Source organism: Anser anser (genome assembly GCF_964211835.1).
Source record: "Anser anser genome assembly, chromosome: 4".
Classification (NCBI taxonomy): Eukaryota; Metazoa; Chordata; class Aves; order Anseriformes; family Anatidae; genus Anser; species Anser anser.
In genome coordinates, this window is record NC_139724.1 from 13783860 (window position 1) to 13804353 (window position 20494).

General features: G+C 43.1%; 1 long non-coding RNA gene across 5 annotated transcripts in view; it reads left to right on the top strand.

Annotated features, from left to right (window-relative positions):
• The first annotated feature begins 1286 nt into the window (after positions 1 to 1286).
• Positions 1287 to 20494, top strand: part of LOC310899496 — a 28614-nt gene continuing 9406 nt past the window's right edge. For 3 of the 5 annotated variants that reach the window (XR_014584342.1, XR_014584343.1, XR_014584344.1), the window contains exons 1-3: positions 1287 to 11300; positions 13465 to 13630; positions 19448 to 19540. This is a non-coding gene — a long non-coding RNA (uncharacterized lncRNA). The remainder of the gene's footprint in view (positions 11301 to 13464; positions 13631 to 19447; positions 19541 to 20494) is intronic. The other 2 variants (XR_014584345.1, XR_014584346.1) reach the window with 2 other exon arrangements.

Consider the following 20494-nt stretch of genomic DNA (forward strand, 5'->3'; position numbering starts at 1 on the left):
ACCAAGCACATATCCTCTGATTTTCCTGTGCTGGGATTGGATTTTTTGTTGTTGTTGTCATATTTTTTCATCTTTTTTCATCTTTTTTTTTTTCCTTCTTCTCTATTAGAAGATAGCAGTACTCAGCCCTCCCAAGCGAGGATTCCTGTTGTCCAGGCCTGTGCTGTTTAGCTCTCACCAGTTTGCATCTGCACCCCCTGTTTCTATACATCTTCTGTGAGCTGTGAACACCATGGTTGTCTCTTTCCGGGCTTATGAATCAAACAATGGTTGTTTGAGCATTTCCAGAGCCACTGCTCAGGGCAATAAACACCTGCAGAAAGAAATGATAAATAGGTGGTGACTAAAACGATCAACGAATTTTTTGTCAAATTGGTAGCATAGGCCCAATAACTTCAGTAATCAGACAAAACTATTCTCTGCCAAATAAAGCTGTACTGAAGTATGTGTCTAAATATGCCATTTGGGCAACATTAGGTTACGGTGTCTCTTGAAAGAGTTAACATCTAACTGCAGATTTGGTTTCCTTGATTGACAGACAATTTTCAAAAAGAGTGTGGTTTGTCAAGAAGTTGTTCCCTTCTTCTTCCAGAAATCTCTTTGAAACCAGTGCAGGCAATTTCCTGTCTGTGATGGCATTCAAGACACGAGATACCCTTGTCTTTGACAGCAAAGGACGTTGGTTTCATTTGAGCTTTTTCCCTTATCACTGACAACAATAAAATTGTCAAGTGTGTGATTTGAAACATCAAATTCGGTATGAACTTTTTGTGTAAGCAAGGGACATTGGACATATTAACTTTTTTCTCCCATCTGTACTGATATATGGGACATACCAATTGACAAATGGTAACGATTGGCTGATGTATGTGTATAGCAACTTTTGTAGGAACTATCAGCAGACCAACAAGGTTATAATGAAGTCATCTTTTGAATTTAATAATAAATTTCACTTTGTCAGCAGTGGTCCAAGGTAACGATGTGAAGCTTCTTAACAGTGAAGGCAGAGGAAGACTTCACAGCTGAGGAAATGCTCATTTTAATTGCAGGCTTGAAATACTGTCTGTCAAAGTACCGTAGCATTATTTTATTTTTACTGAGAAACCAAATGCATTGGAACTTGACACCCCCCAATAAATAAATAAATAAATAAATAAATAAGCAAGCAAGCAGTCTCTCTGCATTCATAACAAATCAATCATGTTGAATAACAGATGATTTTGAGTATTTTGGTTTGAGTCCACAAAGGGTGAGACTTGAAAGTCACCTGAAAATTGCCATTTTCAGGCTTGGTTTGTAGGAGCATAAGCATTGCAAGGTGTGAATGAGCTGTTTTGCTGAAAGGAGAGTGGATTTCCTGGGTAAACCATGACTTCAGTCTGTCTTATGTCACACTGCTAGCCTTTGTGTAATGCGTATTGTTATACTACGGCTCTGGCTACAGCAGGTTCAGGTTCCCGTTGGTGGCATTAACTGCAGCCATGAATGTGCCTTACATCTCACGTTAAGTCTTCCTGACGGTCTTTAAAGGAAGCTGTGATCAATTATGTAGAGGATATTTTACAAGAGCGAGCCCTTGTGAAAGATGTTATCCTGCAATGTTATCTCAGCGGGTGACTGTAGCTGCTGTAAGACCAGACGTGTGCCCGCAGCCCGTGCTGCTGGCCCCAGGTCAAGGGACAATGTTACTCACTAGCACTTCAGCTCACTGCCTGTGAGGAGCAGCACGGCTGCAGGTACCTGCCTGCCCAAATTTCACATGTACTGCAATGTACTGCAGAGCTCCCAGGTGTATGAATCCAGCTGCCTGTCTCAATACCTAGTAAAGAGAATTTTTCCCAAGTAACCCAACTCCAGATCTTTCCAGTTTCTCCTGTTGCTGAATACCCCCAGATAGCCTTTCAAATTCTGGTTAGAAAGTTGTGGTTTTGTTTCCTTTTAAAAATAAATAGGCCTTGCCCTACAATCACATCTCAATACCTCTTAAATCCAGTATTTATCATGGGAATTATTTCAAAGTCCATGATGTCCTCCAGTGGGTCCAAAGACCTCTCTCATTGCAACATCAGTGGACAACAGCACCCAGCCCGTAAGAGTGTTGGTTAGTCCTCCAGCCCCCTTTCCACTCATAAGTTCCTGCTACCTCCAGCCTCCAAAGAGCAAAAATACATGGATGTATGACTTCCCTGGTAGTAAGAGTGATGGGTGCAGTTTGGTGCTGAGTGGTAACATCCTCAGCTGAATTACAGGCAAAAGCCGAAATCTAAAGGGTGTTTATATTACTTAGTGAAAATTATTCAACAATAAAAGTCTAGTTGCTGCTGCTGGGAATATAACTGTTAGAATAAAACTTAAGGCAACGGTAAGATTCAGCTATGGTATGTTAATTTGAATCTGCAGTAAATCTGTCAGGATTTCAAGTCAGTTTAAGAGGTAAAATATAATTGTTGTAAAACACCAAACTGCAATTTATATATATTTTTCCCAACCACTTGTGGGTTAGCAATATTTCAGCTCTATAATCACAATTTGAACCTTTTAGAAGGTTCTTTTTTTATACAAGTCAGCAGAAGTAGTATTTTACTTCTCTTTTGTGTGGGATTCTTTGAATGCAATGCACTTCTGGGGAGGAAAATAGTCTGGGGAGAAAAACCAGCAAAGACTGCTTTGCACTTGCTTCTCTTTTCTGAAAGAAAGACGTGCCTGAGTGTGCAATGATCAATTTGTCAGTCAGTTTGGAGCGCAATGAAAACGACTGTCAAGGTGAGGTTTTGTTAGTTAGATGTAAAATACCATTTGACCTTACAGACTCACTTTCTGCAACGGCATTTTGTGATAACAGGTAGATGTGGTTTAAAAAAAAATATCTTTTAGTCATCCAACTATCTTTTTTTAAAAAAGCCTCCTCTTATTTTTAGGTAGAAAAAGACTGTAAAGTGCCTTCAGTTTATTAGTTTATTAAACAATTAGACTAATAAGTGTTTTAGACTGTCAGCTTTTAGCCCCAAGCTTCTCCCAGGTGGTTTTTCACAACAGCCTGAACCTTGACTGTTCATTTGCAACCCATCTTCCCAGGTGAGCTTTGGGCTGCTGAGGAAACCGAGAGGAGACGTGAAGCAGGTTGCCCACATCATGCTTCGGGCATTCGTCTAATGTCTCAGTTAGGAGGCAGTCTTCATGTTGTCACTGGAGAGCAGGGAGAGCATCTGGAGAGCTGTGTGTGACCACCGTCCTGTCACTCCTGGAGGAGAAACTCAAGGGGTGTTTGAGGAGAGGCATTAATGCCAGCCCAGAGGGCTTAGTGCCTCCTGGGGTGCATTCCCAGGAGAGAAGTCCCCAGGAACCAAGTGCCCTTTGCAGGAGATGAGCTCATCAGGCAGGGCTTACAGAGACGAGTGGTTTGGGGTGAGTCCTTAAGGATGAGAGATGAAATACGTGAAGAGTTACTGCAGAGGGCACAGTGTTGTCTGAGGTCAGACCCACAGGAACTCCTTGGAAGATGCCCTGGGAGCCTCTTAATGGAAAAGAAAAGGCAGCCTGTTAATTTGTCCTTATTTGGAATCATTTCTGAAGGCTTGTAAAGCTTCACTGCTCCAGAGGAAAGTTACATCTGCTGATTGAGGGGAGGAAGGGAAATGATAATAAAAGTTACTCAGTTGAGGCTAATATAGCCTTTTGAATTTTGCAGTCAGATGAGTCTGAGAGATTAAAAGGATAGAGAAAAGGATGATTTGCATGCTTAAAAAAGATAAATAACCCTTTGTACTCATTATTTTGGTATGTGTTTGCGTTTTTCTTTTTTCTTTTTTAAAGCATTAAGGAAAAGGGGACTTGACAATTCTTTAGCAAGTATTAGACAAGGTTGAATTAGTGTGGAGAGACTGCTGGCCATCTGCGTAGTTTGGGCTGCTGTGACTTTTGAAGCTAATGCACTTTACATTAATAGGTTTTGATGGCTAGAGTCTGCACGCAAAAAAAAAATAATAATAATAATAATGAGAACGAGGGAGATTGTTTTATTTTGTTGCTACTTGCATTGAGGCATGGCCTCTCCTGCTTCCAGCAAGGCAGGGTCCGGCTGCCTGTGTACTGCGTGCACCATGGTAACAGTCCTCTGTCAGCATCCTTGGGCAAAGAGAGGATACAGAGCCGGTTCCAGAGCATTTACAGTCCAAGCAGATAGGTGAAAACCACATTGGACTCAGGAGGAATAGGGTGGCAGAAGCACAGTGTGGGGAACAGGTAGTGCTAGCAATCCCTGCTGGCACCATGACCAAAGGAGGGAGTTCCCTGAATCTCAGTTGGATCTGCTCCTTGCCTCACCTTTAATATAACGCTGCTCTTTATCTGTTCATGAGATTTCTTCTGTTTCAAGTCTAGTACCTGTAAACTTAGCAATTCACTCTGTACAGACACAAGTAAGACCTCGTCTCTGGGCCTTGGCAAAGGAGTGAGGGTGAGCAGTGGTCCTGCCCCCTGTGTCCCTCCACAAGTGGACAGAGCAGATACCTGCAAGGAGGTGGACCGCTGACCCTAATTCATCATCTGAACCGGTGCCTGCTGACAATTGCCTTTCTGATTGCGTATCATTTTCAAAGAGATTGCTGCATATAGGGGGAGAGAAAGCCTTTCAGATCCTCTTTGATGCGGTCTCTGGGTTTCAAAATCAAGACATCATTTAGCTGTCAGTGAAGACAGTGTGAAACTTGCAGGAGAATCCTCTCCAGTTGCTATTTCCCTGTAACAAGAAGACAAAAAGAAAGAAGAAAAGGCATTTCATCGTGAAGTCTCTCAGGCTTGCAAATGCACTCTGCCACTTAAATGCCTTTTGTTTGGATTGTGCTTGGCTTGGCAGGAACCTGCCTCATTAACCTTTTCCATCCCTCTCTCCTCTTCTGCTCCAAGATAATGCTGTAACCCCTTCAAGGTGCAAGGGATGGAGGTGCACAGAGCCTCACTCTTTGCCTACTCAGACAGATGAGGGAAAGCAAGCTGAGAGGAGCTGGAGTGATGTGTACTGATGCATGGACTGAGGGAGATGGAGAGTAACAGGGCCAAAGAGCAGAGAAGTGGGGCCCTAGAGCATCTGTGGGAAACGGAAAACCTCTGTTGGACAGCAGAGAGGGCATGTGTGTAATGACACTGCAAGACAGTCCCAGCATGTAGCCACTGTTAAGAAAAGACTTTGAACGTACTGAGCTGCAGAGAGCAAGCAAGATGGTCTGGTTGTAAGACACCAAGGGCTGCAGTGAGAGTGTGACCAGCTGCCCCTTCCTCAGGCACTCTGGAAATACACATCACAGCAGATGTCCTTCCTTGCCATTTTTTTCCCCATGTTCTTCACAGTGTGGTTTGCTTTTGCATCAGGTACCACGTTGCTTTCAATGCCATGACTGCACAGGAGCAGCTCTGGGGTAGCTAGAGGTCACAGCTGTAGCATGTCTGGCGCTGGGGTTAGCTTTGCTTCCCCTATCCCCTTGTGCAGGAGCGATGCCTCCAAAAGCCCTTCCACCACCTGTTTGGCTGGACAGAGCTGAAGTCCTTTTCCCCTAAATATAGCTCTGTGCGCGTGGCGGAGCTGAGCTCTGTTGGCATAGCAAAGCACAAGCGAAGGGAAAGCCAGATGGCTGATTCATGCTGAAAGGCAGCATGAGGGAGTAGAGAAGACAAGCAATAACTTGGCACAGTGACCAGTTCAGTTTCTTGGATGCCTCGGAGAGGCCATTTTACCTTTCTGTCCCACACTCTCCACCTACCTATAGCTTTTTTCAGACAGGAAAATCTCTACTCACCAGGGACTGCATCTCCCAAAAGGGGACAATCACGGAACACAGAATTTAGCCATATGGAATTTGAGTTGAGGTATTTCCTCAAAGGAGGGAGATGGGTTCGTCCTCCTGGAGACCAAAATTGTCCATCTCTCTTTGCTGACTATAGTGAGCAGGTAAGTGTGGTGGTCATTCCCACCCATTCCCACCAAATCTGTGTACTGCAGGATCTCCCTGCCATACACAGGATCACATTTTCCTTAAATCAACTGGGGAACATGAGACCATGTTTTATGCTGGTTTTACAAGGACAGCCAGTACCTGATGCAGGAAATAATTGCATAGATCAGATCTAACTCTGTATGTGTTTTTTATTTTGTTGTTGTTGATTGGTTGGTTGGTTGGTTTTGTTTGTTTTGTGGTTTTTTCCTGTTTTTTTTTTCTCCCTGTACGTTTTTGTGGGTTGTTTTTTTTGCTTGTTTGTTGCAGGGGGAGGAGGAGGGAAAGTTTGCTTTTGTTTTTGAACTCATGGGCAAACAAGTAGGCAACCCAGGGCTTAGTGTCATTTTTGACTGTGTAGTAAATAAAGTTTGTGGAGTGAGCCCCAGTCTATGATGCCTGACACAGGCATATTTCTTAGCAGGTGCTGATATGGGCTTCCTTCTCCTAAACAGAATGGGTGGGTGGATTGGTCCTCTGTTAAGACGCAAAAATTGTACGTTTTATACTTTAAGCTTTCCTCTGACCTGAGACCTAGTGTGCTCCTTAAGCAGGGCAGACTATCCAGGTTCAGCTTTGCAGGTTGCCTGTCCTGGGTGTGCTGCAATTCCATTTCTAGAGCCAAAGCTTCTAGGGATGGTGAACTAGTAGTATAACTCTGGCTACTAATTTCTTGTGTGTAAACTAGACTATGACAGTCTGTGACACTTATACAATCCTGGAATAGGGGACCAGAGGGTTGGAAGGATGCTGGGACTCCTTGCTAGATGTGCATGTGGTGGGAGGTGGGCCTCAAAGTTTCTAGCTTTCCACATGAGACTGTGCCAGACTGTTGTGCTGCTTGGGCTGGTCTCTTGTCTGCCTTGGCACGTGTTAGGTTGGAAGATGATGCAAGAAGTAGTACAGACTGAACAACGCACTAAGATACCATTTTCTGCTAAAACACACCAATATTTCAGCGTACATGTGGCTCAGATTTGCAGTGAGTTGGCTGCTAGGAAAGGTGTGTGTGTGACAAAGGGGTCTTTGTAAACTGCAGAGGAAGAAACTGGAACCACACTGGCACAGGCTCTGGGTGACATAAACACTGTTACAGGTGCTGAATTAGGTGCAAACATTTCAAATTATCACCTTCTTTGTTTGCTGTCAAGAAGATGCAAGTTAGTTGGCAGAAGAACTAAGTGACACCGTGGTGCTAAACACCCCAAGCCACAGTGAGACAAAAGGCATGCCTAAAACCTTTGCTGATAATATACAGTAAGCCAGAGTGCAGAGTTGTCCCAGTCTGGGTAAAATGGAGTTAGCTGGTTTCTTGTTGGATTACCACTGGCTCCTTAGGTGGGACATCAAAGTAACTCCAATTACAGGTCTGTGACAGTTGCCAACTTGCTCTCAAATTGCAGTAAGTGAGACGAAACATGAAAAACTGGAGATAATAATAATAATAATAATGCCTGCAAAGACTTAGGCATCTAAGTAGAAGCGGCCACCATGACAGTGATTTATAAACAAGAAACTTGATTGAGTAACAAGAGGAGAGGTATAGGGAAAAGCGACATGAACATGGAGCTCAGAACATTCAGCCCAACATTACAGGGATTTTTTGTGCTGCTACGAGATTATTGTGTCAGTGTGTTCAGGCCATGCACATGCTGTATCCTTGTCCCTCGGTTATAACCCCATGCCTCTGGGATGGTATGAGGAGCAGCCAGTTGGTTATCTGTTTTGCCAACTTGCAATGTTCTCGATCTGGCTCACGAAAGTCCTGTGCAGTGGAAGATGGCTATTATGGCAATCCACATGCATTTGCTTTTTCTTAGCAGTGTTAAGGAGGACATGGGTGCAGAAACAGGGAGGTGCTGCCACAAAGACACAAAAATAAACCCAAACTCGAACTGGGAAAGGGCTGATGAGATGTAGTTGTGTGGAACTGGTTATGTGCTGCAGGTACTAACTGAAACATTTTCTTCAAGTGCTGTGGAACATGGGATCAATATTGCCGACTTGCTAGCTGATTAAATGAAACATTGCCTTTCTGGAGGAAAATGGGGCTTTTGAGGGGTTCCTGCACCAGCTGCTGTAGCTTATCAGGCTATATTTAATCAGAACCCAGAAGTACAGTTTGCTGGCTGTTGTCTGGCTGCTGAAGGTATTTTTTTCTGATGACTTATGAGCATCTTGAACCAGCCCCTCCATGCCCTGCTCCTAGGAGTGGGAAGCTGATAACACCATAGAGCATCTCTGCAGTCCTCCTTTGAGTCTGCATGTAAAGATCGCCACCGGGGCTTGCATTTCCCCTGCATCTGGGACACATGCAGATTAGTGGGATTTTGGACTCCTCTAAATCCCAGGGAGTTTGGTGAAACCTTGCTTTTCTGTGCAAAAGATTGATTTGGTTATTTAAACAGCGCTACACTGTCAGCTTCCTGCAGTCCCCGCAGAAGGAAATAGCTTCAGTATTGCTTTCTTTATTCATCCACTGTGCTGTGTTAGAAAGGGCAGAGCACAGGGTTTTCCAGCAGTGCCCAGGCTGTGCTTGTGTATCCTGCTCCACCTGCAGCTTCATGGAAGAAGCCTTTCACCCCCATGCTGGGCTCCCTCCCCTCTCTTCACCTCTTGCTGCCAGTCATCATCATTTTCATATAGTTCAAACAACATAATTGCAGTGTAATTGCCCCCAGTCCAGCTTAGCAAAACAAAAACAGGCCAAGATTAACGCATTTATCTGGTCGGTCTTTGCTGATCCAGACCATTTGGACTGAACCACATTGTGGAAGGATGATTTGAGCCTGGATACATGCCACGTGTGTGGGTAACCCCACTATATCCACTGCCTTCCAGGTGTGGATGTGAGCAGAGCCTCCCAAGCTCCTCCACCCTGAACTGCAGAAGAGGAGGAGTTTCAAACTGGGAACAGATTTGCATCCTCCAGGAGGCAAGAGGAAGGAAGACGCACGAGGGACATAAACCGTGAGATTACCTCTGCATGCTGTGGGTTAAAATGCTATCATCTCTCTGAGTAGAGCATGTAAAGTGTGCACATCTGGAACGTGTGCAAGCTGCTGCGGCTATAATTACGGGACTGTGGCACACTGGGTTACTGCACAGGCTGCTGAGCAGCCCTAGCTGTTTGAGCCTGGACTAACTTTGGTATGATTCATGATGTTAATGATGCATTTTTGCAGCAGAGGAGGAAGAATCCTATTGTCCTTTCTTCTTTGTTTCAGTATATTTTTGCTTTATATCCGTTGAATTCTTTGTTTCCATTTTGTATTAATTTTGCAAATTGGTCCCTGCGGTAAGAGCATGTATAACGGTTTTATGCAGCCTTTTCTAAGCCTGCCTTAACATCCCTGCATTTATCTTTTGAAGCTAATAATTAAAAGGGGAAAAACACTGTCTGTGGACTTCTATAGCGATGCCAGTTGAGTCCATTTTCTCTCTTGTTGGTAACTATCTGATCTGACTCGCACCCACAACAGACTGTCGGGGGGAAAAAATAGTCACTGCTTTTATTTCATGTCTGGCCTGATGAGAATAGTAATGAGAACAGCAAAGCAGTTGCATCCCCAGCTAGCTGGCTACAAAGTAGGCAGGCTGAGTCCTCGATGTACTGTCAATTCCATGCATTGTGTAGGCAATTAACAGTGATGCTAAAATAATTAATGATGAGAAAACATCAAAGGGTTTGGGTGCTTCAGCTCAAATGAGCACCAGAAGCTCAGTTTGTTATCCAGGCTTGTCTAGTTGTCCGAAAATACCTTATAACTAGCTTCTTGGTGCTGCAAACCACAAAAAGGCTGGCACTTCCATTCCGACTTAGATGTGTTCAGAGGTCTAGGAAGCTCCGGGAGAGGTTTCAACACGAAAATGAGCATTTGTGTTCAGTCTAATATGAGCTGTTTTTTAAATATTTGATGAAAAGATTTAGAATTTTTCAATTTCAGAAATGCACTACACAAGTTGATTTACAGAAGGTTATCAAAGTCACAAGCTTGTTCTAATTTCCAAGGTAGTGATTGAACTTTTTTTGAAGCGATCTCTGGAGCAAGCAAATATACAGTGGAGGAGGTTGGTAGGAATGCCAAACTAGAGCTGGGTTGAACTTGCCATCTAAGGCAGCACTTCAAATCCCCTATTTCATACTTAGAGTACAGAATTAGCTCATATATTTATTGCAGTTATTGCTCAGTGGGTAATTGCATTTCTTTTGATGGATCAGAGAAACATCCGCAACTAAAATGTCCAGAAAAAAAAAATAAAAAAATAAAAAAATAAAAGAAGAAGAAGAAGAAAAGAGGAAAGAAAAAAAAGCCTCATTTGTAAGTCTGGCCTGGATCTTCACCATACACTGGTCCTTTGCATCTCATTTATTGGACTAGATCTGATTATACACGCAGCAGTGTCTCAGGTCCTGTCCTACCATCATAAACATCTATTTTTCCTATAAAGGAATGCAAGTCACTGTGCTAATGATTGAACTGTTTGTCTGGTGCAAAAAGCAGTGAAAGACAGAACTGAGTAGTGTGAGAATCATTTAAAGCAACGTGCGTTGCAATGTGTGGAGTGCAGCACAGAAATGCTGCTGATGGGCCACAATGTAGATTTTCTTTCTGGAAGTCTGTCCTCAGAGTATAATTAGGTGTGTGCTATCCCATGCGTGCTTAGAATTTATTATTGACAACAATATTGAAGCAGCTAAGTTTAAAAATAAAAAGTATGAACCAAAGAGAATGAAAGTGGTCAACGTTTTATTATCTAAAGAGAACTTTGATGTAGAAAAGTTGCATACAACACAAATCATCTATTAAATTGACCTCATCTGTGGCCTGCTTGATTTCAAAGGCCTTTGAGTAGACTTTCACAAAGAAAGTTTTAAAAGTTCATGCACAGAGGTAGCATTTAAAAAAAAAAACATAGCTTATTTATTTTTAATAAGTTATACGCATACCCCTTGGTTCCTCGAGGTAGCAAACCAAACATCTGGCTTTTAGGCTCAGTGATGTTTGGATCATGATCAAAGGGAAAGGTTGCCAATTAACCCCCCATGATCTCTCCACCATGTGTGTTTGATGCCATCTTTTTTCCATTTCATTTATTCCATCTGAGCTTGATATTAAATCTCTTACCAAATTCAGATTAGCCATGGCTTTCCCATTGCTCTGACAGCACATCAAAGCTCCGGAGGACCCAGAAGGTTGAATTAGCCACTGTCTGAATCTTCACTGAGCTGCTCTCAGAGAGATGTATCTGTGTAAGGAATAAAGGGAATAGATGATATCTCTGCTCTGAAACTTTCAGAAAAGTTAAATGGTAAGACTGAGCTAAATTTAAACAAGAAGTACTGTGCAGAAAGTAAGTAGATACAATAATGAGGTGTTGTATAGTTTATAGAAAAAAATCTAGAAAATAAGTAGCAATAAAGATCTAGAATAACTTGGAATAATTTCAGTATATATTTCAGCAAATGGGAATATGTTACATTACTAAAGGTAATATATTTGCTATTTGTATTAAAATAACATTAGTGAAGTAGGGAGGAGCCTACAAGGAAGACCACACTCTATTGTCATTGCTCTCATGATCTTCAGTTACCTTTAAAGCAAAAGGGCAAGCATTTTTTTGAGGCTGTCCTGGGGAGCTAAGCTACTGCCAAGAGCATGCAGCAGTGTGGAAAAAATGCAACCAATATGTGTGAGGAAAAAGGGAACGGGTTACGTAGAAATGAGGTGGGGACATTTAGCTCTTAGTAACATACAGTTAAAAGCTTCATCTGTGTATGGGACTGGCTTGACTTCACTACCCCAGCAGGGGAATGGTACCAGGGCACTGCCACTTCAGTGGACATCATCCCCAAGGGTGAGTTATTTGCTGATATGAAAGTAGCAGACTGCTCACTGAGGCTGTGAGGAGCACAAGTCAGACCCTAATTTAGTGGAAGGTGTCCCTGCCCATGGCAGAGGGGTTGGACTAGATGATCTTTAAGGTCCCTTCCAACCCAAACTGTTCTATGATTCTGTGGTTCTATGATAAATGAGCTTGACCTGGTCCCATGCCATTCTCGTTATAATTGTGACAACAGCTGGAGGCCAGGCAAGGCTTTGCTGTCATTGTCTGGGGTAATTCTCTACATGTCCTCTGTGAAGACACAGGTGGTATCAGATGTTCTGATGTTTGTATAATTTCACCTAGTCTATTTTATATGATAGAGGGTGATTTGGTACAAAAACTTGGGTCTAACAATTGAAATTAGGATTACATATCAAAAGTTGATCAGAAGTCAAGGAAGACTGGTATAAATCTTTGGACCTGTGCCACACACAGCTGGACTTTTTATTGTATTTTCTCCTTCAAATGTGATGCCACTTTCTGGTGAACCAGTTTCTGATTTTTCCATTCGGGTGATCCCAGGGTGTCATTTCAGAAATTAAATACAGGCTCAATATGAGAAGAGGGAACTGAGGTATGCTGAAAGCATGAGCTGAGTTGTAGAGGTGAGCAATTCATTTGGGACCTTGTGGAGGAGCTATAGAGGACGGGAATCATAGAATCATTAGGGTTGGAAAAGACCTCCAAGATCTTCTGGTCCAGCCATCGCCCTGCTACCAATGTCACCCACTAAACCATGTCCCTAAGCACCACGTCCAACCTTTCCTTGAACACCCCCAGGGACGGTGACTCCACCACCTCCCTGGGCAACCCGTCCCAGTGCCTGACCATTCTTTGTGAGAAGAAATGTCTCCTCATTTCCAACCTGAACCTCCCCTGGTGCAACTTGAGGCCATTCCCTCTAGTCCTATCACTGGTTCCCTGTGAGAAGAGGCCGACCCCCAGCTCCCCACACCTTCCTTTCAGGTAGCTGTAGAGAGCAATAAGGTCTGCCCTGAGCCTCCTCTTCTCCAGACCAAACACCCCCAGCTCCCTCAGCCACTCCTCACAGGACTTGTGCTCCAGGCCCTTCACCAGCTTCGTAGCCCTTCTCTGGGCACGCTCCAGGGCCTCGATGTCCTTCTTGTAGTGAGGGGCCCAAAGCTGAACGCAGTGCTCGAGGTGCGGCCTCACCAGAGCAGAGCACAGGGGGACGATCATCTCCCTGCTCCTGCTGGCTGCACTATTCCTGACACAAGCCAGGATGCCGCTGGCCTTCTTGGCCACCTGGGCACACTGCTGGCTCATGTTCAGGTGAGCATCAATCAGCAACCCTAGATCCTTTTCCTCTGCACAGCTTTCCAGCCACTCTGCCCCAAGCCTGTAGGGCTGCATGGGGTTGTTGGGGCCAAAGTGCAGGACCCAGCACAGCACTTGGCCTTGTTGAACCTCATCCCCTTGGCCTCTGCCCATCAACCCATCAACCCATCAACCCATCAAATTATCTGTAACAACAGTGTAGATTTATAGACAGTTCCTTAAAAAGGCAATTGTTTAAATATTAAAGTATGATACAGCGGCATTGAAAGGACTTTTTTTTTTTTTAAAGGACTAGTGTTTGTAAAGGGAAGAAAAGATCAGAAGAGAATATTAAATATACAGAGCCAAAGGTGATCACTTACAGCAACAGTCTCATAGAAAAAGTCCCTCTGCTATAGGGAGTATCACACATATTATGAGAAGCTGGAGCAGAGACCAACTACTACAACTTGCAGGTAGTCTGAAATAATTCTCTGGAGGTGTTAGTTATGTTGCATAAGAATGTGAGTGATACCAGAGTCTGGAGATCAGCTGCCTCTGTATGGTGGATAGGACAAGGACTGGTGGTCTTAAATTGCCATGAGAAGAATTCAAGTTACGCACAAAGAAAATGAATGTTTTTAACTGCTGTCTAGAAGTGCCCTGGAATGAGCCATCTGTAGAGGTCTTGTATTCTGTAGCCTGCAGCCTTGCTTCACTCAGGTATGTTTAAGTGTAGACGTAATTACATACCTTTGAAGTCTGACCAGTTACTGACATCGGTGTGTTAAAACCTGAGTGGAAAGGCAAATGATTTTTGAATTCTCTTCTCTGGCATTCAGATTTTAGTTTCCCCCTAGAATGTGATTATTCTATGCCAGCAGAACTGTTCTGGTTCCTTTTCCAGGAAATTTTATATATTTATATAAAATCTTTCTCTGTGTAGCCCGAGATTATGTTTAGCTGTACAGCTGCTTTTACATTTTTGTTGTAGCATGCTAATTTATACCTACAAAACCATCTTCCTCTATAAAAAACTTCCTTCTCTTCTCCTGCTTTATTTGTATTGGCTTTTGGGGTCACCTGAATTGAACGAACATGCCTCTCAAAGCTTCCTGTTGACAACGTGTCTCCAGACAGTTTATCTTTAGACAAACCAGCATCCCTAGGTGGATCACCAAGTTTTATTCCAGTGTGGAGTCAGAAGTCTTGTGCTGTTAGACAGTGAAATGGGCTTTGCTCTTTGTTAACTATTTCTGGGCCTGACTTGCTTGTCCTTTATAAAGGAATGATAAACTGATAGATCTGAAAGCGAGAACGGAGCCGGTGTCCTCCATTAAGCCTCAAGAACCGGGGGCAAAACATTTCATCCAGCTGCTCTTACAGGGAACCTGGCAACCTTTCTTTACTTATAACCTGATCTTCATGGAAAAAAAAAAAAAAAAAAAAAAAAAAGGAGTCTTAGTTATATGACCTTAAAAGGAGAGAAATCACAACATTTTCTGATGCATCAGATCTCATGGGATCTTGCTGTTAACAATCTTGCAACTTATTTCTCAGTTGACCTCTCCCAACTTTTATTTCAACCATAATTATTTCTAAAGACAAGGCATTGAATTTAAAAAAAAAAAAAAAAGAAGAAGAAGAAAAAAAAAAAAGTTGATTGCTCAATCTCCAGTCTCTTAACAAAAAAGAGCCACTCAGAGCCACCGCAAAATAGTTACAGGGGTATGCCCCAAGTCTTCTGCAGCTCCTCCAGTCTCATCTCCCCTGACTTTCATACAGGCTGGGAGGACCAGGAACATGGAGGAAGGCTTTCAGGAGCAGAAGTTACAAGAGAAATAATTTGCCCTTTGTTATCCCCTTTGCCTAAGGAAAACGGGGTGGAAACTTGATGTTAGGCAGAGGCACAGCAATGAATCAGTGTGTAAAAAAACATGGGAACTGTCCTGTGTAACCAGGCACACTATTTTTCCCCTAGAAAAACTCTGAAGGCAGTATTAATGCTAGTACAGAAATGCAGACACTTAGAGTTCAGTTTTCAAAATCAGGTTCTTAATTCAGCAATTAAACACCTGCACACTGATTAGTGATTCAGAGAGCCTGTCGGCGCTTACCTTTTTCAGTGGGTGTCAAGTGCCAATTTTAGGTCTAAGTGCAGATGTAGGTGCATGCACAGAGGGTTTCAAGATTGGAAACCAGGCTTTTAACAACAACAGGTTCATCTGCCTGTGCCTCCTCTGCACTGAAAAGTAAAATCAGCTGAGCATAAACGTGGAGGCGAGGAATAAGGAGCACGAACCAGCTAATAGTTGCTGTTATGAATCTGTCAGACGATGACTTGCTGCCTGACAAGGAAAATACTGTTCTGCTAAACGGGGCAGCAGGCTCTTCAGCTCCCAATTTATGGCATTTCCCTGCTTTGCTTCCTTTTGATTTCTGAACTATTTTCCAGTGCCTTCACCTGGAGATCAATCACGTTGTTTCACAGAGTGTGGCACCTTTTGAACCCAAAGAGGCTGGCCAGTGTTTGACTCCCTCCCTCTCCCATGGGGTAGAGGCATTACATTAGGAGGCAGCAAGGTATTCTACGCATTGAATAACAAAGGCTCCTTGCCTTAGCCTGAATGAACAGAGGAAAAGAGTGTAAGAAAAGACAAGTTGCAGAATGAGACGTTGAAGGTAGCAGGGCAAACACTGCACCTGTCATCAACTTTTTCCCTGATCTGGGGACAGATGGCCTACCATTTCTAGTCTGTGCTTTCAGATCCCCTAGGAGATGTGATCATGTATTTTCTTTAAATCCAGGCTGACATGTTGATAGTGTGAGTCACGTATATCACAGAAGTGAGGTATGGATTTCTGCCTTAAACCCGGAAAGAAAGACGGCCTTGTCAGCCTCACAGTAATATCTGCTGGAATGTTTCTTGGGTGGAGGAAAGAAATCAGTTTGGGTTTGTGAAAGGAGTCTGTATTTCTGCACATACACAGCCAGACGCTGGCTGAGACAAAGCAGCTTGCTTTTGAATTCTGTATATAAGGCTCAGGGCAGGGACAAAATGCCGTGAACGTACTTGTGCAGGACCTGGAGGGGCCGCATTGCAGAAGAAATACCAAGAAACTAGCCTGACCTGCTATAAAAATAAAATAAAATAAAATAAAAATTTAAAATGCCAGTAAGGGAAGACAGCTCTTCTCCACATAAAACTCAATGAAAGACCATTCTCAACCAGAGCAAGGGTCCTCATTGGAATTGAGAGACTCAATTTTGTGCATGAAAAAAACAAATTTCCTTCAGTCTCAGAAGGCAGAGAAAGTACTCTGGGAATGTGCTGTCAAAAAGCGGCATGACCCCAGTCTCTGGCTCCCCATGGGTGGGAGAAGGATGTGGAGAGTTACTGGGTTTGCTGCAATGAAAAGGAGGGATGCCCCTTCCCAAGTAAGAGCGCTGCAGGCTGAACTGGCTTTTTGGAGATCTTCCTGAGTTAGCCCCAGCCTTAGCACAGATGGTTACATAGTGCTGTGCTAGGGAGACTGTCACATCAGGAAGAAAATGTTGCTTGGGCTCTCTGGGCAGCTGTAGCTCTAGCAGTAGAGTCTTAAGACCTCTTCTGCAGGTTGCAAAGACTGCTGTCCTGTAGGTCCTGGGCCCTTGCTTAGTTTAAAAGAGAAGTTTGAATACCATGATTTTGAGTTTGAATAGCTGATATTCATAAGTTGATCAGCAGCATTATCAAAGCAACATCTACAGCATAGAATCAGTCCATGGCAGAGCCAGCAGACCTTCAGTTATGCTTAGCAATTCTATTTTATTGCACTTCCTTTTTGTCTTGACTGTTCCCTACCTCTACTTCAAGTTTTGGCCCTAGCTGCTTGGATGAAGAGCAGTCTGACATGGACAGCAGGCACCTAAAGCTGATGGGGACCAAAATATTAATTTTACCAAAAAAAAAAAAAAATAGACTTGGAATCGGTAGGAAGAGGTTTACGATTATTATCAGTATCTCAGTAATGCCAAAAAATGCTCTTGCCAACAAGAGAGCCCCAAGATTCCCAGTATTGTTACACGTGTATTGTACAAGCACTCCCTCTCTGCAAAGAGTTTGTGCTCAAAGCAGGAGAGAGTGGGAGAGGAGGAGGAGAGAGACTGATTTATGAAGGATCACTGCAGTGCTAGAACATTTGTTTCTGTTTGAACCCAGGTCTCCTTTCCAGATTGTATAACTTTTTCTACAAAAAACATCACCCCCTTGTCCTGTGTTGTGCTGGTGCTGCTAAGCATCGTAGATGCTCTTTTATTAGGGGCTGTTGTTGCAACAAAACTTTAATGATTCAGTTGCTGGAAAATTTTATTTTTTTTTAAAGGTAAAATATGTTAAAAAAAAAGTAAAAAAAAAAAGTAAAAAAAAATGTAAAAAAAAAAGCCCTCAGTTCTTAGACTGCTTGTTAAATCCCACTATAGCTAAATAACATCTGGCTTTCTATAAATACAGCAAGCTAGTCATTAACAGTGGGACTATTCACTGTTTACAGAGCTGCATTTGAAAAGAACTGAAATGCAAAGTATTCATTGAAGTCTGCAGAGCATCTGCCTGTGATAGACTTTTGATAAACCCAGCCTTGCACTCCAGTCATCTTCATGTTCCAACGTTTGGATCTCTTGTGTATGTCTTATCTTCTGGAGTCACAGACATGTTACCGATGCAGGCAGCATGGGAATTTCTAATGTGCACAGAAATTTCTTGTGTGCAGAACAACCACCTTGGACTCACACTCGTATTTAGATATACACAGCTGGTCTATCAGTCCCAATCAGTCTTTCATCCAGGTAAAGCCCTTTGCTGCCTCAGGACAAATAAACACAAGTTGCGCGTTGCATTAGGGCTATTGCAGTAAGTACTTTAAACCAGGCTTCTTTGCAGACACTGGAGGTAGTGAAGCCTGTTTTCTACCACCTCTCTCCTGTGCAGATATGCCAATGCTTAATAACGCTTATTAGGCATTTCCCCGGGGGCTAAGGAGAGGGAGGAATTTTTCCCTACCTACAACCCAACTCCATCACACACGTGTAGGATCTAAATGCCTGTGAGAGATCCATCTGTTGTGTTTAGGAACAAATGGCCAGAGAGGTTAAAAAACAACCTCTGAGTGGAAAGGCAAGAGTGCACACAGCAAGATCACATAACTGCCCCTGCCAGAGGAAACCAGACTGGGTAGGAATGCTTGTGGCCAATGACACAAACGCATGGTACTGAGGTGAACAGGGAGGTGAACAGGGACTCATTCCTTTCTCAGAGGAACTGCTACACTAGTGATATTTCCAAGCAGGATTCTCCACAGGAGGTCACACAGGAGGGCCAGAGGAACTGCTTTTTTATTGTGAGAAACACTGGAGAGCTGGCATAGTCCTGGTTGCTCTTGCAAAGTTATATTCACTTGTATCAAGCTGGGCAGCCACTGACACATGTTGCAGTAAGAAAATGGCATTTAAGGCATTGTAAAAGCTATTTCTAGCTATTTCCTCTTCATTATAAATATACGCAGGGTTGGATCCTTGCCTGTTTCTGCCTGCTTTGTGTAACTCCCACCAACCTGACCACCTCTGCTGTATATCATTAGTGGTAGCTCCCTTGGGTACATGAATTGCTTTGCAAGGCTTTGGAGAAAGGATATGTCTGAGCTCTCCTCCACTAAAGGACTGAAGCACAGTGAAAATATGAAGTTCCTTTTTATTTATTTTTTAACAGTGTTACATGGCCATTCATGGTTTCCGAGTGTCATCTGACAACAACTAGTAATTCCAACTAGCAAGTGCATAAAGCCTGATAACTAAACATCCTTCAAGACTGTGCTGTCTCAGGGCCACAATCATCAGTATTGTGATGATGGTGCAAGGCAGAAAAAACCCTCTTTTGTCTGGGTGTAACTCCAGGTGATGTCTTTGCTAATGGTATGGGCTGTCCACATGGGGGAACTTGGAGGAATATGATCATGAAGTACCTCTCCTAGGTGGTATTGTGGCAGCATTGCCAGCCTTTCCACACACACCCCAACATACACACCCTGAAACCTTCTAAGGCTTTCAAGAAAGAGATGCTTAAAAACCTTCCTGGACAGAAATAGAAGTAGGAAAACAAAACAGATTATTCCCACCCACAGACATCTTCATGACAGATCTCCTGGGCATGGGATACAGAAGTGGAGATTGATGCTGCTTGAATCGCTGGTTTTACTACCTTCACTTAATAAGTGCTTCTTTTCTGTATTATACTTTCCTGGGGTCGTCACTGAAGATGCCATGAAACTTCTTAGTGACTTCAGTGATCTTGAGATCAGGTCAGCAGCTACAAAATACCCATAAAACGGACATCCCAATTCCATCTTAGGTAAGTCTGGAGGGTTTCACTGTCTCTGTGAGTGGATAGCAGGAAAATCCCATGCGTTGCTTTCTCTCTGGAACCTCTAAAGCAGAGGTATAAAGGGAGAACGTCCTCCTTTGTGTGTCAATCCAGCAAGGAAAAGTGGGACAGCTAGACATGGTCCTAGTCAAAGGTAGGTCAATGTATTTTTTTATCCTGTGCTTGACCTCATCTAGATTATGGACTTTGAACTTGATGAGATTTTTGGTGGAAAATATGCCTGGAACTATCAAACCAAGCTTGCATAGGCTGTCCTCTCCTATTACACCATGCTCAAGCAGGCAGATGCGATGTGGGCTGAATGCTTTGAAATACAGCTTGGTAGCAGCACGTGCTATAAAATATGCACTTCTTAAATACTGTCAGTAAATCAAGGAAAGCTGTCGGAAACTGGTGTAACTTTTGATGTTTAAAACAGTAATGGTCGAAGTTACTGCAGTTTTATGCATTTGAAAGGATGTTTTTCCTTTATTTTAATTTATTTATTGATTTATTTCACTGTCAGCATGCTCTATAATGGGAAGTTTCTGTCATCTTTAAAGTAAAACATGCTAAGGGAGATATATTAAACAGGATATTGGCATATTATGATAAAAAGCAGTAACAGAGGGTGTTTATGATGAGTTCCCTTCAGCCTGCGGGCTTATGTATGTATAGCACACAGGCAAAACATCTTGTTGAAACTTTCATGCAGTACATCTAGCCTATAGGGCAAGAAATGAGAAGTCACCAAATGAGGAAGGAGGAGGTCTGCTTCCTCAAATTAGGAGCAGGCAAAACCGTGGGGCACTCCCAGCCCTGGTTGATACAAATCTTTGGCTCTAGCATTACAAGAGAGCTGGAAAGAAAGCATAGCCACTTCACGGGATGTGCACCTGCAAACCACTTTGACTGCACCATTAACTGTTTGTAACTAACCTG